Genomic DNA, 16,646 nt, shown 5'->3' on the forward strand with positions numbered 1-16,646 from the left:
CACTCCTGTGATACCTAGAGAAGTGCCCTCTGACTCCTGGGTTCCAAGCATTCCTGCTCCTGCTCATCCCGTCTCTGCCCCGGACACCCTTGACACCCCCCCACCCCCCAGCCCCACCCTTTCTGGGTCTTAAGTAGGAAAGAATACAAGGAGGAACAGCCTGAGGAGCCAGGGAAGGGGCTGTGTCCCTAAGGTGTGTCTAAACCCCCCCCCGCGCGAGGTTGGAGAGTGGGGTGGGTGGGGAGTGGGGTGAGGTGGGGAGATGTACCCTGAAAGCGCCACCTCCCTCCGCATTTGCTCTCATCGCACAGACCCAAACGCTGGTTGCTTTTGGTCCAGTAGATGTCATATCACAAACGATTCATTTCTTACAGACAACGACTTTGCCCGCGGTCTTTCCTCCCTCCCTCCTCCGCACCACCCCACCTCTCAAAAGCCAACCTCGCACAGAGCTTCCCTCTCTCACTCGGAACACAGAGCCCTGGAGCAGGCCCACTGCCCCCAAGCAAGCGCGCACCCACATGCAAATCCCTTCCCGTCACATCCCGGGTTTCATTGTCAATCAGATTAGTGACAGAACAGAAAGAGACAAGTCAATAAATCAAGTCTGGAAGCAGTCCCAATGTTGTCTATCACAAACCCCTTATTCTCCTGAGGCAGGATGCTCAAGGTATAGGCGTTTTTTAAAATAAAGTCAATACCTCCTTTTCCCCAAAGATGTCATAGTCTTGAAACTGTCACCAATATTTGCTTTTAAGTCGGCTGGTAAGGTAAGTACCTTCATCTTGCCATCCTCTTCCAGAGCAGTTGCCTCTATGTACTCTCTCTCACACATCTGCTTTGTGAGGGAGCAAAAAGCCACTTGAGGATCCAAAGGGAAGGGATCTCAAAGCTGCTGGAGCAGAGAAGGGTATGATGAAATAACTCTGACTCCCCTAGATCAGTAGGATCTCCATATCTTAAAAACGTTTGTTGAGTTCTGCTTTGTGCATGTCCTAGCCAGTGTTCTATTGCAGTGCTTCTCAAACTTGAATGTGAACACAAATCACCTGGGGAAACTGCATCATCTCTGTACATCAGTCACTAGCTCAACTGCAGTTGCTGTCAGTCTAGATGGGGTGGGGTCCTAAGCAGTTGTCGGAATAGGAACTGAAGTGATATAGATGCCACCTGGCATCCACCTCCACTGGATACTTTGACTGGTGAGGCAATGGGGATGTCGATAAACACTGAGTTCACAAACTCTTACAGCAAAAGTAACATGGGCTCATTTTTTAAATGTGTGGTTTAAAACTTGACTAATGATGTGAAACTGGACATAAAGATAATACCAGAAGAAAGGTCCAGTTAATCCACATTGTAGGTGTCTGAAATCTCAGAAGTCTGCCTCATGGTGTTCAAAGTTGTGGGCTCCAGTCAAATCTCTGCATAGAGCACCACCGGTATGAGTCCAAAACCCAAAGTAAATAAAGGCAGAACAAAAGCCTCAATTAAATTCCTGGGTAAGACACAAAACACAATACCACTGATAACTACAAAGGGCATGATAACTACAGGGGTCTAACTACGTGGTAGATGACCTGCCTCACATGGTTCCCAACTGGGGCATTTGGCAAAAAAAAAAAAAGATAAAGAACTGGGAAGATGGAGAATATGAGCAGCCTCTGAATATTTTTAAAAGCTTTCATTAATAGGTATCAAATAAAGCCACATATGTTTATGTGAAAGTTTGGAGTTAAGCTGCTGATGACTCAGAGGAAAGGAATCATACAACTCTGCACAAAAGATGGCAGGCTTCATGGAGGAGGCAAACCTGATCAAGGCAGGAATTGAACAGATGAAAGAGTGTACAGTCATTCTAAGCTGGGAGGCAGCATGAACTAAGTGAAAATACTGAGGTGAAAACCAGTATACCATATAAAAGGGAATTCATAGGAGAAAGGAAATAAAATTAGATGAAGAGGGGAGAGGATAATATAGAGTTGAAAGGATCATTAGGGTTCAAAATAGTATAGCAGATAGGGAGCTTGCCTTACACTCGGCCTACCTGAGTCCAATACCTAGTACCACGTATTGTCCCCAGAGCGCACCAATCGTCATCCTTGAGGGTAGAGTCAGGAGTAAGCCCTGAGCACTCCTGGATGTGGTCCCAAAACAAAACACACATAAAAAAGGATCATTTTTAAAAAAGGGAATGCTTTGTGTGCAGGATGCACTTACTCTAGTTTATATGGTATGTTACTGTAGTTTCCTCCTTACCAGTACGAAAGCTGTTGGAAGCAGGTACCTCACGGAGGCCAACGCTGTCTAGGAATTAGGCACACAGCCGGAGGCTGGTACCACAAGACTATTAGGAGACTCGGGTTGGAGACATGGGTGCAGTCTTGCATGTTAAATACTGCTAGGCATGAAACACATAGGATCAGGATTCTTAAGGGGAGCATGGTGTACCCATCACCTAGTGCACAGCCTGTCATGTGCAAGACCTTGTAAGTGTTCAAATGAATAAAGATCATCTCTTGTTACTATTTTTACATAGCTACAATTGCAGTAGACACAATTTTGTGTTTTTTTATAGAGCATTGTATAATTTCCCTCATTTTTATTGTGAAAGCTTTATTTTCTTTCAGCTGTTTTTTTGTTGTTGTTGGTTTGTTTTTTAATTCAAACCTAAAGAGCTGAAAGTACAAAGAACTCTACACACTTCACTTAAAATCACTACATTTAACATTTTGCCATATTTTCTCCCTTTCTTTTTTCTTAACGATTTGATGCAAGTTGCAAATATCATGACACTTCAGTTCTAAATACCTTAGCAATCATTTCCTAAGACTGAGAATTTCTGCAATAGGACTATAAGATCATTATCACACTATGGAAAAGAAACACACACACACACACACACACACACACTATAATAGCATTGTATACTACACATTTTTCTAATCTGCACCCTCCAAGTCATGTATCTGTGCATGTACATGTAAACCTACAGACAGTCCTATTTAAGATTTACTCTGTTCTCCACTGTATTTGCTAAGTTTTATTTGCTGCCTTTCTTATCTTTCTTTCCTTCTTTTTTTTTGGTTTTTGGGTCACACCTGGCGGTGCACAGAGGTTACTCCTGGCTCTGCACTCTGGCCGTACTCAGGGGACCATATGGGATGCTGGGATTTGAACCCGGGTTGGCCGCGTGCAAGGCCCTACCCGCTATGCTATCACTCCAGCCCCTCTTCCTTCCTTCCTTCCTTCCTTCCTTCCTTCCTTCCTTCCTTCCTTCCTTCCTTCCTTCCTTCCTTCCTTCCTTCCTTCCTTCCTTCCTTTCTCTTTCTTTCTTTCTTTCTTTCTTTCTTTCTTTCTTTCTTTCTTTCTTTCTTTCTTTCTTTCTTTCTTTCTTTCTTTCTTTCTTTCTTTCTTTCTTCCTTCCTTCCTTCCTTCCTTTCTTTCTTTCTTTCTTCCTTCCTTCCTTCCTTCCTTCCTTTCTTTCTCTTTCCTTCTCTCTTTCTTTCTATCTCTTTCTTCCTTCCTTTCTTTCTTTCTTTCTTTCTTTCTTTCTTTCTTTCTTTCTTTCTTTCTTTCTTTCTTTCTTTCTTTCTTTCTTTCTCTCTTTCTTTCTCTCTCTCTTTCTTTCTTTCTTTCTTTCTTTCTTTCTTTCTTTCTTTCTTTCTTTCTTTCTTTCTTTCTTTCTTTCTTTCTCTTTCCTTCTCTCTTTCTTTCTATTTCTTTCTCTCTCTCCCTTCCTTCCTTCCTTCCTTCCTTTCTTTCTTTCTTTCTTTCTTTCTTTCTTTCTTTCTTTCTTTCTTTCTTTCTTCCTTCCTTCCTTCCTTCCTTTCTTTCTTTCTCTTTCCTTCTCTCTTTCTTTCTATTTCTTTCTCTCTCTCCCTTCCTTCCTTCCTTTCTCTCTCTCTTTCTTTCTTTCTTTCTTTCTTTCTTTCTTTCTTTCTTTCTTTCTTTCTTTCTTTCTTTCTTTCTTTCTTTCTTTCTCTTTCCTTCTCTCTTTCTATTTCTTTCTCTCCCTTCCTTCCTTCCTTCCTTCCTTCCTTTCTTTCTTTCTTTCTTTCTGTCTTTCTTTCTTTCTTTCTTTCTTTCTTTCTTTCTTTCTTTCTTTCTTTCTTTCTTTCTTTCTTTCTTTCTTTCTTTCTTCCTTTCTTTCTTCCTTTCTTCCTTTCTTTTTCTTTCCTAGCCGTTCCTGGTGCATGCTCAGGACTTCTGGCTCCGTTCTTGGAGTTCAGTCCTGGCAGACTTTGGGAACCATATGAGGTGCTGGGGATTGATCCCGGGTCAGCCATGAGCAAAACAAGTGCCTTATTTACTGCAGTATCACTCCAGTCCAACTTTTTTTTTTTTTTTTTAACATTTTGGTAGTGGTGAGGGGACAGGGAGTAGTTTGGGCTACACCCCGCAATCCTCAGGACTTACTTTTGACTTTGCACTCAGGAATCATCACTGGCTGGGCTAACAGGATCATATGAGGTGCTGGGGAATTGAACTCAGTCCAGTGTGCAGGACCAATAGCCTGCTTACTGTACTATGGCTATGAACCCTCCCAACTTCATTTTTTTTTTTTTTTTTTGCTTTTTGGGTCACACCTGGCGATGCACAGGGGTTACTCCTGGCTCTGCACTCAGGAATTACCCCTGGCCATGCTCAGGGGACCATATGGGATGCTGGGATTTGAACCCGGGTCGGCCGCGTGCAAGGCAAATGCCCTACCCGCTGTGCTATCTCTCCAGCCCCCAACTTCATATTTTTTTAATGACTACTATTATCAAATAAATATGGTCTAGTTTAACATTGTCTTATTTGTTGAACATTTAGGATATTTTTCATTCTCTCTTTCAAATGATCCTAGGATAAGGTACTAATGACAAATCTTTTTATGTAAAGACTTATGTAAGTTTAGGATTATTTCTTGTCAAATTTTCCAAAAGTGGAATTACTAGAGCTAAGTATGTACATTTCCCCTTAACTTTTATAAATATAGCCCATTTGATTTCATGGAATCATGAAATAATATTATGCAGTGCAATTTATAAGGTCATGCCATATAAAAGTCATGCATATAAGTCATGATTTATAAGTATCAAACCTTATGATTTTATTTCATTCCTTTATGTCATCCAAAGCACCCTGGTCCACTGTCCTCCTTTGTCCTTGAAACCTTCTTTCGAACTTTGTTGGGGGCCACACACTGCTGTGCTCAGGGCTTACTTCTGGGTCTGTGTTCAGGATGGCTATGTGCTCAGGATGGCATGCTGGGGGACCATATGATGGATTTAACCTGGATTGGCTGTGAACAAAGAAAGTGCCTTACCTATTATAATACCTGAACTGTCTCTCTGTCCCTCAAATGTTTTCTTTTTTTCTTAATTTTTTAAATAATTTTTTTATTTTATAAAGTAGTTAACAATATTTTATTACATTTAATATACAAACATCAATTCTACCAGCATTATACCTTCCCACCACATTTCAGTTGTTTCCATCCCGAACCCCAATCCCTGCCCCAAAGCAGAACCGAAATAATATATTTTGTATTGTTTGTTATGAAAAACCACTGAAAACGCTACAAAAAAGTGTTCTTGGAGGAAAGAATGTGGAGATTGTTGTATTTCACCCAGGGGCCATTAAGCCCTTCTATAAGAGATCACTTACATGTTGTTAAAGGTTGAGACTTGTGTGGTTTATATATATATAATATATATATATATACACATCTGTAAAAAAAATGTACATTTCCCTCTAAGATTGGTTGCCTCCTACTTTGAACCCTATCAAATATGGTGCCGTAGTCTTGGAGTGTGGGTAGGGTGTGTGGTTTGAAATGTCATGAGGTATGAGTTATTATCATGACTGTGTGGTCCAGGAATAGATTCCTCCTGGAATAGATTCCTCCTGGGTGATGCTCTGCCCCAGCCAGTGGAGAGCTGCGATGAACATGGCGGCAGCTGGATTCTGGAGGTTTCCAGCCAGCGGGGCTGGGTCCCTTGGTGGGGAAGAGTCTCACCCTCCCCCACTCTGGGGCGCCCCAAGTGAAACTGCCTGGCGCATGGCTAAGGCAAGTGTCATGTTATGCTCCCTTCCGGGAAAGAAGGACATGTGATCTCAAACTTTTCTTTTTTTCTTTTTGGGTCACACCCGGCGATGCACAGGGGTTACTCCTGGTTCTACACTCAGGAATTACTCCTGGCGGTGCTCAGGGTACCATATGGGATGCTGGGATTCGAACCTGGGTCGGCCGTGTGCAAGGCAAACACCCTACCCGCTGTGCTATCACTCCCAGCCCCTCAAACTTTTCTTAATGCATCATTATTCTGTTATTTCTTTCCTCTTTTATTCAACTTAACATCCTGCACTAGGTCCCAAGGCTTTGGCCAGAGCACACACTTTGTAAACTGAATAATGAATGGGGTATTCTCACTTCTGCTTGCCTGACTTTAAAATGTCCAGTCCTGAGCACTGATCCTTTCTGAGTTGTCCTCCCTCCCTCCCCCTCCCTCTTCCTTCCTTCCTTCCTTCCTTCCTTCCTTCCTTCCTTCCTTCCTTCCTTCCTTCCTTCCTTCCTTCCTTCCTTCCTTCCTTCCTTCCTTCCTTCCTTCCTTCCTTTCCTCCCTCTTTCTCTTCCCCTTCCTCCCTTCCTTTTTCTATTTTTTGTTTTTCGGCTACACCTGGTGGTGCTCAGGGGTAGTCCTGTATCTGTGCTCAGGAATCACCATATGGGGTGCTAAGGATTGAACCGTGGTTGGCAACAAGACAAATGTCTTACTGGCTGAACTAGCCCTACCCACTGTACTATTGCTCTGGGCCCAGTATCTTTTTCTTTTATTTGGTTTTCTTTTTCTCTTCTTTTTGCTTTTCCTTTCTTTTGTTTTAAAAATTTAATAACTGTGAAATTTCAAAGTTATTCATGAGTATGTTTCAGGCATACAATGTTTCAACACCCATCCCTTCACCAGTGGCCACTTCCTTTCTCCCTTTGTTACCAGGTTTACCTTGGCTGCATTTCTATTCACACCTTTGAGAGGGTAAAATATCCTAGCATACTCAGGTATGTACTCTGCTCTTTGAGATTTTGGATGTAGATGGAGTTTCATTTACATCAGGTTTTCTATTCATTTAATATGAAAACAGCATGGTTCTATGTTGAAAGACTACAATGTAAGATGTAATATATGGCAAACCAAGCCACTCCACTCATTTATAAACTGTAAGAAATCTATCTTCAATTATGGAGAGACTATGCTCGACACACATAGTAAAATTAGTTCTGCCTTCAGTGAGCTTTACGGGTTTTTTTTTTGTTTTTTGTTTTTTTTAGTTTAGTGGTTTGTGACAGAAGCTGGATCCTGACAATAAGATGGGAGAGGTGCAGTGGAAGATTTCCAAAGGTCTTCCTTGCTTTGGACGGAAGCAAATGCTTCTCAACTCCCAAATCTAGGATGTTTTTCTGCTCTTCCAACCTGAAATTTATTTATTTATTTTTTTCCAACCTGAGATTGAAATAGGAGTGCTACCAGTCGAGCCAGGCTCCCATCCAACGGTCTTTAATGAGCACAGTTAAGAATCCCCTTCCCCTATTCTAGCCACACAAACCTCTAACCTCCCTGCCCAGGAACAGGATCTGGAAGAAAAGAATCAGGATCCAAGTGGGTGAGATCCTCTCCCAGTATGGAAAGAGAACATTGTCCTTCCTGTAAAGGGAAATTGCCTAGCAGTGAAAATCTGTCATGTCAAGTCCCGTCTGATTTCTGGGCAACTGATGAAGCCAAGACTATGTATTAAGTAAAAACAAGAGGGAGATAATTACATACATATCTACGGTGTACTTGTTTATACAAGACTGTCATGCAAAGTGACAATGATTGGGGGAGGAGAAGAATAAAAGGGAGACTTATTTTTCACTGGAATTCCGCACATGTAGTCTATTTTAAAATGAGTAACACGATTTTAAGATACACGGGAAAAAAATCCGCAAGGTCACGGGGGCGCTGTTTTGCTGGTGTAAGAGGATGATTTAGACAACGATTTTCGATGTTTTCGAGGGAAGGAATTACGACTGCATTCAGAGAATGAAATGAGAACTAACGGAGGTAGCGATTTTAGGGGTTGTTAAGTATGCAAGAAAAAGAGATGCAATCGGTTGATTTAAAAAGTCAGTTATGATTTACACAGAACGTTAACGATAAGGTTAAAAAAAAAATTTTACTGAGAATTTTTAAAAGAAGTAGTCCCCTTGCCGCGCCATTGTTCCCACAATGCCGTGACTCGGATTCGAACCGAGGTTGCTGCGGCCACAACGCAGAGTACTAACCACTATACGATCACGGCGAGCTACCGGGGACTTGCAGGACAAGTTCTCCTGTTGTCCTCTTCAACAGTCATAGGTCTTCCCAGCCTGTACGTCATCAGCGGGCCCGCCTCGGGGGCGGGTTCCAGCCCAAGGAAAGAGAGTGCGCAGGCGCATACCACCATCGCCCGCTCTTTGCACGGGTTCTAGCCTGTTCTGATTCAATAGCTGCAGGTGCGGGTTGCTGGTCCCGGGAAGATAACCCTCGTCGTGAGTGAGACGGAAGATGAGGTTAATTTGGGCTTCGAGGGACCTCCCACGTACAGTGTTCACAAGCTGTGTATAGCCTATTCCTTGCAAGAAGCCGAACTCTAGTGCTTTGGGCCGGTAGTGAGTGCACCTCCGGGGCTTACCTCCGCAGGGTGCCCGAAGAGTGCCCCTGTGCCGCCTAACCAGAGGATCTGGACACCCAGAGAAGCGGGCGGGACACCTAGAAGCACTCACTGAATGCCTCTCGTCCGATGTTTCAACCTACCCCGCGCCCCGGTACACATTTCCTTGCAGCTTCTGCTACTCGTCGGGCGGCCCTGACACCTTCCTGAAATACTGCTCCCGCCAGACTCGGTGCCCATCTCAGTTACACCCCTGGGCGCCACCGCAGGGCCGATCCAGGTTTTCTTCTTGTCCATGAATACTCCCAATTTTCCTAGGCACCTAGAACCAGGTTGAATCCAAAATATCCAGCGGTCTCTCTCTCTCTCTCTCTCCAGGTTTTCTTCTTGTCCATGAATACTCCCAATTTTCCTAGGCACCTAGAACCAGGTTGAATCCAAAGTATCCAGTGCGCTCTCTCTCTCTCTCTCTCTCTCTCTCTCTCTCTCTCTCTCTCTCTCTCTCTCTCTCTCTCTCTCTCTCCATAGCCCCTGATTCTACACAGGACGAAAGTAATCACCCATCCCGCCAGGGTCACATGCTATAACCAAACGCACCCCTCTTCCCCGACACCTGCAGAGTCGCCAAATTGGTCTTGCTTAACGCGAAAATAAATTCTTTCATTGCACCACCTCTCACCCCCACCCAGATTGCAAGGAAGTTAACACAGACCTTCCCCAGCTCATCTCTTTGGCGTGATTGTTCTTATTCCTTAATTACTTGTATTCTTCACTCAACAGATCCCTGAGGAGCACCTACTATGTCAAGCCAGGGCCTTTGGGCGTCTTGGGGGTGGGAAAGGGAGATTATTTACAAAGAAGAGTTATCATGTCTTTTTCAAGTCAGCTCACGAAATTATCCTGGCTGGGCTTGGCAAGTTTCCTTTTTAAGAGCTACAAGTCTCGACTTCCAATTACTGGGAGTCGGTTTCCACTACGGCCAAGGACGTTATAACTGTTCTGTGCTTTGTCCCCGAGAACGCGTCTAACAACCCCGAAATACACCGACCGAAGGCCACTTTAGACCGAACTGGCGCGAACCTCGATTCCCAAGGGTCGCACGGGAATTTGGGATCCAGTTTCGAGAAATCTCGTGAGAATCCTGTTACAGACTGGAGAGAGAAAAAAAATTTAAGAAAATGGAGGAGCGCAATAAAATAAGACGCCCCTGCCGTGTTATTGCCTTCGCAATGCCGTGACTCGGATTCGAACCGAGGTTGCTGCGGCCACAACGCAGAGTACTAACCACTATACGATCACGGCGAGCTACTGGGGAATCGAAAGCGACCGCTCTCGTCAGAGCTCTTCTCTACAGCCAGCCACGCCCCTTGGCCTTGTCACGCCTGGTTCCCGCCCCTCGCCGGTCTCCCGGCGCCGAGCCGCGGGCGGCGCGCTGGTCTCCTTGCGCGCCTTGACTTAGCCCGCGCACTTGCTCCGGGCCTACGTTCTACCCCTGCAGAACCGCGGTCGGTCTTGCGCCCGGCCTTCCCCTTCCTCCGCCCCTCGAACTGGGAGTTGTGAGGTGGCTCAGAACCGATTTTTCCTTCCTGTCGAATTGAAGAGACAGCCGCATTCCAAGCCCGTGCGTTCCGCTACCCGGGGCGCTAGGTTTTGTGGGCGTGAACCTTGAGGGGACTTCCTCTCCGCTACCGACTCCTTCAAGCAGTTTCCCGGACTCTTGTGCGCGGCGCGCACGACCCTGGCGTGGGGGTGGGGGTGGGGGGGGCCTGCCGCGAAGGCACTGGTCGCTGGTCGCTCGCCCCGCCTCAAGTGCCAGAGGCGGTTTCCGGAACCTGGAGCGTCGACCGTCGAATGGAGAAGGACGGCACCCGGTGACCCGGCCCCCGTGGCGTCCCGGTAGCTCGCCGTGATCGTATAGTGGTTAGTACTCTGCGTTGTGGCCGCAGCAACCTCGGTTCGAATCCGAGTCACGGCATTGTGGTGACAATGGCACGGCAAGGGCGTCCTTTTGGATTCGGGAAGCCCCGAGCCCCTCAGGATGACGATGTCTTTTCTACTTCTTGTCTGGCCCAGGAACCTTGAGAGGAAACCCCGAGGCCGGGCTTTCTCTTTCTCCAAGTCTGCCTTTCCGCGCAGTGTGTTCCCCTAGATATTAATCCTTCCCTCTATTTTCGCTTTTATGTCAGTTTTATTCTGTGCGGCCCCAGTCAGTGTGAGAAACCGAGAAATCTATATTGGTTCTTCTCTAAAAACTACACGGACATTAGTAAAACAAACAAACAAACAAACAAACAAAAAACACAAACCGTCAGTATTTCGCTGAGGAGGGTTATAGGCAAATGTGTCAAGTGTTTGAAGAATGCAGATTATAAAACCCAGCAAACTGGTGATCTGGTGACAAGTGACAGACGTGAGGCACTGTAGGCACTGGTCACCGACCAGGCCACCGTGATGGGTGCTAATGGGAGCTCTGTGGCCTCCAGCTCCACAGCCCATTTAGGTGAGAGGGGTTCCCCACCTTCAGGAATTATTTTTTTTTCCCTAATCCTCATTTTATTACTTGTTTGATGTGCACTTAAAGAATACCTAGATAACAAATTCAGGTCTGTCATTTGGTATCAGACAAAATGGAACTGAATTTTGGATTTGGTCCTGGGGGGTGGGGTGGCAGCAGTGTGGCTATCACCAGTGCGGAATGAGGTTCTCCAGCCCCTCCTGGGGGATCTGGAGGTAGGGAAGCCAGGAAGCATTTCTCAGAGAGATGGACATGGCAGTGTAGTTGCCTCCTTTTACCAGCGCCATCAACTAAGGCTTGTTAATGTGTAAAAGCAAGACATTGGTGAGAGTTGTCATTTTTTCTCATTTCCATTCTCCCCATTCTCTAAATTTGATGTTCAGGACCTCAGATAGGGGAGCTTAGAGCAGGAGAAAATAGAACAGGGGAAGGTAAGTGTGAAATTTCAGTATCCCTTCCAAGCTTTTTCACACACTTTCCACCTCCAGATGGTTTTATCTTGATTTGATTTGTTACTTTCTGGTCTCCATTCTGTCAGTTAAATTTTGTTTTTCTTCCTTCTGATGGACTCTGAGGTATAGTAGTTCACATACTGTAGGCTGTCAAGCAGATGTGTCACTAGGATGATTCAACAGCATGGTGTCTCAGACTTACCAGGTTTGACTTGACTGTGTTATTTCTCTGTCTAAGGAGCCTGAACTGTGTGTGGAAGTGGGTGTGGGCAGGTGGAGGACTGGGCCCTCCCAGGTACTCTGCCTGCACCATCTTGAGAAGGCTCCAGTGAAAACAGTGGAATTTAAACATCTAGATGAATGTTATATTTCAGAGTAAGTATTCCCCTTTCTCCAACTAGTTGCCCCAAATAATTTTGGAAATCTTGTTTGGGGATTATCTTTAGAGTTAATGTAGGAGCTATGTGAGAAAATTCATTTCAATATATAGATTCTGTTATGAAGTTAACTCTTGTATAAGTTTGTAGACTTTTTTTTTATGGGAGGGGGCAACACCTAGTGGTGCATAGGCTTATTCCTGGCTCTGTGCTCATGGCTTGCTGGGGATCGCAAGGCAGAGCCCTATCCAATTCTCTGTAATTTTTATTGTTGTTTTGGGGCCAAATGGGCAGTGCTTAGGGCTTAGTCCTACTCTGCACTCAGGGATCACTCCTGGAGGGGATGGGTGTCTGGGGATCTAACCCAGTGTGCAAGACATGCACCCTGCCCACTATAATACCTCTCCAGCCCATAAGTGTGTAGGAGACTTCAACTGTAATTTATGTTTCCGTAAGTTTCATGTTTCTATGCGCGGTACTAACCATTTTAAGAAGATCCTTTTTCAAGTGACTCTTCTATGAAACCTAGAACAGTGCTGCTTTTGACCAGAGGAGGTACTGTCTCCCATGGAACTCCTCATTGTTCACTTTGTATGTATTTAAGTTATCAGGAGTGACCTTCCTGAGACCGATGTGTCTGATTGATGAGGGTGACATTGAGATTTGGAGAATGAGAAGATGGAGAGAGATGCAGGAGCCAGTTACTGTGTTTTGGGGGCTGATATGATGAGGGTGTAGCACAGAATTTCCACCAGGAGGTGCTACCTCCCAGGAAGTAGATGTGAAATCAGACTGGATAAAATACCACTTTGGATTTAAACTCTATACACTGAACCCATTTCTGGGGGATTCTCTTGATAGTTAGATATACAAAGCACAGAAAAATCTATACAAAAAATATCTTTCCTGTATGGCCAGTCATGTGCTGCTGTCTCTGCAACTATCTCTTGATATATTAACTATATATTGACAGCTATACTCAAGTTCCATTCATTGATCCATTCATTATTCATTCAGTAAAGTAGCATCTTTTGTATCAAAATGTTATGCATCCAGGGTACTGTAAAGCTTTATGAATAGCATACTTCAATTTGAAAGTGCTATCCCACAGGCAACAATAGAAAAGAACAAGAAATTTTCTGTGGAGGGGCTGGAGTAATAGCACAGCGGGTAGGGCGTTTGCCTTGCATGCGGCCGACCCAAGTTCGATTCCCAGCATCCCATATGGGCCCCCGGGCACTGCCAGGAGTAATTCCTGAGTGCATGAGCCAGGAGTAACCCCTGTGCATTGCCGGGTGTGACCCAAAAACAAACAAACAAACAAAAAAATTTCTGTGGAAGAGATATTTCTTGCTGTGGTGGAAGGAAACTCTCCAAGAAAAGAGCTGAGAAACTTCCATCAGAATTAGAAAAGAATATAAGTTTATTTCCAGCATTTCACATTCAACTAGAAAATAAATTCAGTAAGAAAAGGAATGTTGCATTTTTTGCATTCTTGATTTTGTCATTTGAAGTGTACAACTATTACATGTCACAAGTGACTATGCTGGAGACTGAACCTGGATGTTGGGTTGGTCTTTCGTTTCCAGGTACTTCTCATCACCTCCGCAATATGATGCCACAGGAAGATCCTGCCACAGGGAGATTCCTGTCATGAGTCCTGAAACTCATTCATGACTTAGGGAGATTTTCAGAGGGGACCACCTCTCAGAAGTAGAGATCTAAAATAGTGGTTTCTAAACATTTCAGAACTAATAAATGGGAATGATTTTTAAAAAAATATTTAGTGAAAAAAATTAGTTCATTGACAATTTTTCCAAAGATTCCATGTATTTAATTCAAGGATCATTTCTTGTAGGCTAATATGTTTTTCTTACTTTTTCTTACTTTCTTAAGTGTTAGAGTGATTTTTGTAAAGTGATAGAGAAACTAGGTGATAATTTTTGAAAGTTCTTCCTTAGAAACATTAAAATTTGGCAATACTATGCTGCTCTCTATAATTATTTTTGGACTTTTACTGCCAGTGGAATCTAAAAGGATAAAGTTTACTATAAAGCCTAAAATGTAATACATTAAAACAAAAAAAATACGGTCCTCAATGAAGAGGGGAATCTGAGCGAATGCTATTTTAAAAAGTTATTATTTTCTCCAAGGATTGGAGGAGTGTTAGGTGGGTGCTAGGAGTGGTTTGGGCTCCAGGGCCATTTCTGAGTGCTGGTAGGGGGACCATGGGTTGCAGGGATTGAACCCGGTTACTGCCTGTCCAGACTCTGCAAGAGAATGCTTAGAGGAAGATGTGCCCCTTTCTGTCATACAGTGGGCTCAATTTGCAAACCACTCACTCATTCTACTGTAGTCCTTAGTATTATCTGTGCTAGGACTTGGAGCTATAAATAAGAATAATACCCCTTTCTACTCTCACATCATCTCAGTCCATACTTATTTAGATGAGTGAAGAAGTAAGTACAGCTATGCTAGAAGTGTACACAAAATACATTGAAATTTAAACCACTTAACCAGGATACAATATTTGAGCAGGGTTTCAAGACACAAAAGAGTAGAGTAATTTTTTCCCCCCAGTAAGTAATTTTCTTACTGGGAAGGGGGAAAGTATTCTAGGCAAAGAAAGTCAGAAACAAGGAAGTATGAACCTGTGGATTATATAGGGAGAGACAAATGATTGCTATAAGGTACCGAGGGAGTAGATGGAGAGAGGGACTTGGAGGACTAGGGCAAGCTGTAAGCTACCCTGGCAGGGTAGGGAAAGGGGAAAGATAAGCGCCATAACAAGTATAATAATTTGAGAGAATGGTCATGGACAAACCCTCTCATGATCCAAAAAGAAGTAATTGAATAAGGACCCTGCTAGGGTTAGGAAAGACTAACCTGGCTTGAGGAATGTAGTCTGGGATAGCGAGATGTTCCCAGGAAGAGCCACTCTTTAAGTTTAATGTATCTCTTACTGTGTTCATGTAAAATGACTAGAAATATTAGTATTTAATATGGCTGTTTAAATGGATTACTAGCTAAGGAAGGAGAAAGCAGTATACCTTTAGATAGTCTTGCCCTTGAGCCGATCTCCTAGTAATCTAGAGTGCTGAACCCTCAAGTTAGATTTTGTCCCTGAGTTAATCTCTTAGAAGAACTTCCCCTGAAGGAGGGACTTTACATCTGTTTATTATTATGATAATGTTCAACCGCATCAATGTGTAACCCTCCACCTGCTCTTCATGATTTCTGTATAACTAAGCTATAAGAGAGAAGTAAAGGAGAAAAAAAGAAATAAATGGTCTCTGATTACCAAATAGACTGTGGCCCCTGTTCCTCTGTTTCCCCATTCTTTGCTGTCTCGGTTCTTGGCCACCAAATGCATGTGTCATGTGCCCACAGTTTTTGAACTCACATTACTGGATTCTGATTATTGGTTTTGTTGTAGTCATTGGGGACCCTTCTTAGTCTCTGTCTATTCATTCATTTATTTGTCTTTAGATCTCCCAAGCTGTGTAATCACAAAATAAATAAGTGATCAACGGGCGGTCTCTCTCACCTGCCATGTGCGTTTGGTGGCTATGTTCCACTTCCCCACTCAGGCCTGCTGCCACTGCCAATGAGCACATGAAGGAAGAACAGGGCCACCAGGCTGCTTGGTGATCAGTTCCCATTTATTTCACTCTCCCCACAGGTCTGTTCCAGTCTCACTAACCGCCCCATTCCAGTCTGACAATGCCTCTTATTCTTGTCTCTTCCTGTCCTCCATGCTAGTCTCTCCGCCCTCTGTCTCACAGCCTTGGTCTCATGTCCAGCCTCCAATCATTGGGGGTAACTACCACACCCAGGTCAGATAGCACAATCAACATATGAAAGCCCTTCCTTCCAAGGGAAGCTCTTTTAAGACAAAGATCTCCTGCAGTCGGGAGATCTGCTCAAGGGTGAAATATCACTTAGGGGTGTGTTTCTCTTTTCCTTAGTCCAACAACCATTTAAACATTCATCTTAATTCTACTTCTTAATATTAGTCATTTTGTATGGACACTGTAAGAGATATATTCAGCTTGTAGGGTGGCTCTCCTGGGGACATGTTGCTATAGATCCCAGACTACAGTGCTCAGGCCAGATTAGTGTTTTTTTTTTTTTTTTTTAACTCTAGAAAGGTCCTAATCCAGTTGTGACTCTTTGGATCATGACAGAATTTGTCCTTGACTGTGCTCCTAATTTATAGTTAAGTATTATGGCACTTGGCCTGGCCCCTTTTGATGCCAGGGTAACTCACAGCTTGCCCTGGGTCCATCCAGTCCCTCGTGACCCTGCATCTGGGGTGTCAGGAACTAAGGTCAACTGAGGCTTAAGTTGAGAAAACAGATACCCAGGAGTGAATATTATTCGGAGTCAGTTAACTCCCAAGTCACAAAAGCATGGAATTAACTGTTTTCCCGTGTCTATACAAAAAGGACATTCTTCTTAAGTAAACTATGCAAAAGGACATAAGAGAAGGAGAAAAGCAATATTTTCAGAAATCAGAGATTTCTGAGGAATTTGACTTTAAAAGTCACGGGTACTGCTTAGGGGAAATGGTGATTAACTGGTTGGGGAAGAGCACAGAGAAGAGGTTAAAGATAAACAGAG

General features: G+C 43.9%; 3 non-coding genes across 3 annotated transcripts; 1 reads left to right on the top strand and 2 right to left on the bottom strand.

Annotated features, from left to right (window-relative positions):
- Positions 1–8,256: 8,256 nt before the first annotated feature.
- TRNAH-GUG (transfer RNA histidin (anticodon GUG)) lies at positions 8,257–8,328 on the bottom strand. Its single transcript has one exon. It is a non-coding gene; the product is annotated as a tRNA-His (tRNA).
- Positions 8,329–9,909: 1,581 nt separating this feature from the next.
- TRNAH-GUG (transfer RNA histidin (anticodon GUG)) lies at positions 9,910–9,981 on the bottom strand. Its single transcript has one exon. It is a non-coding gene; the product is annotated as a tRNA-His (tRNA).
- A 601-nt stretch (positions 9,982–10,582) lies between these two features.
- TRNAH-GUG (transfer RNA histidin (anticodon GUG)) lies at positions 10,583–10,654 on the top strand. The gene has a single exon. It is a non-coding gene; the product is annotated as a tRNA-His (tRNA).
- Positions 10,655–16,646: the final 5,992 nt, after the last annotated feature.

Source organism: Sorex araneus, chromosome 3, assembly GCF_027595985.1.
Source record: "Sorex araneus isolate mSorAra2 chromosome 3, mSorAra2.pri, whole genome shotgun sequence".
Classification (NCBI taxonomy): Eukaryota; Metazoa; Chordata; class Mammalia; order Eulipotyphla; family Soricidae; genus Sorex; species Sorex araneus.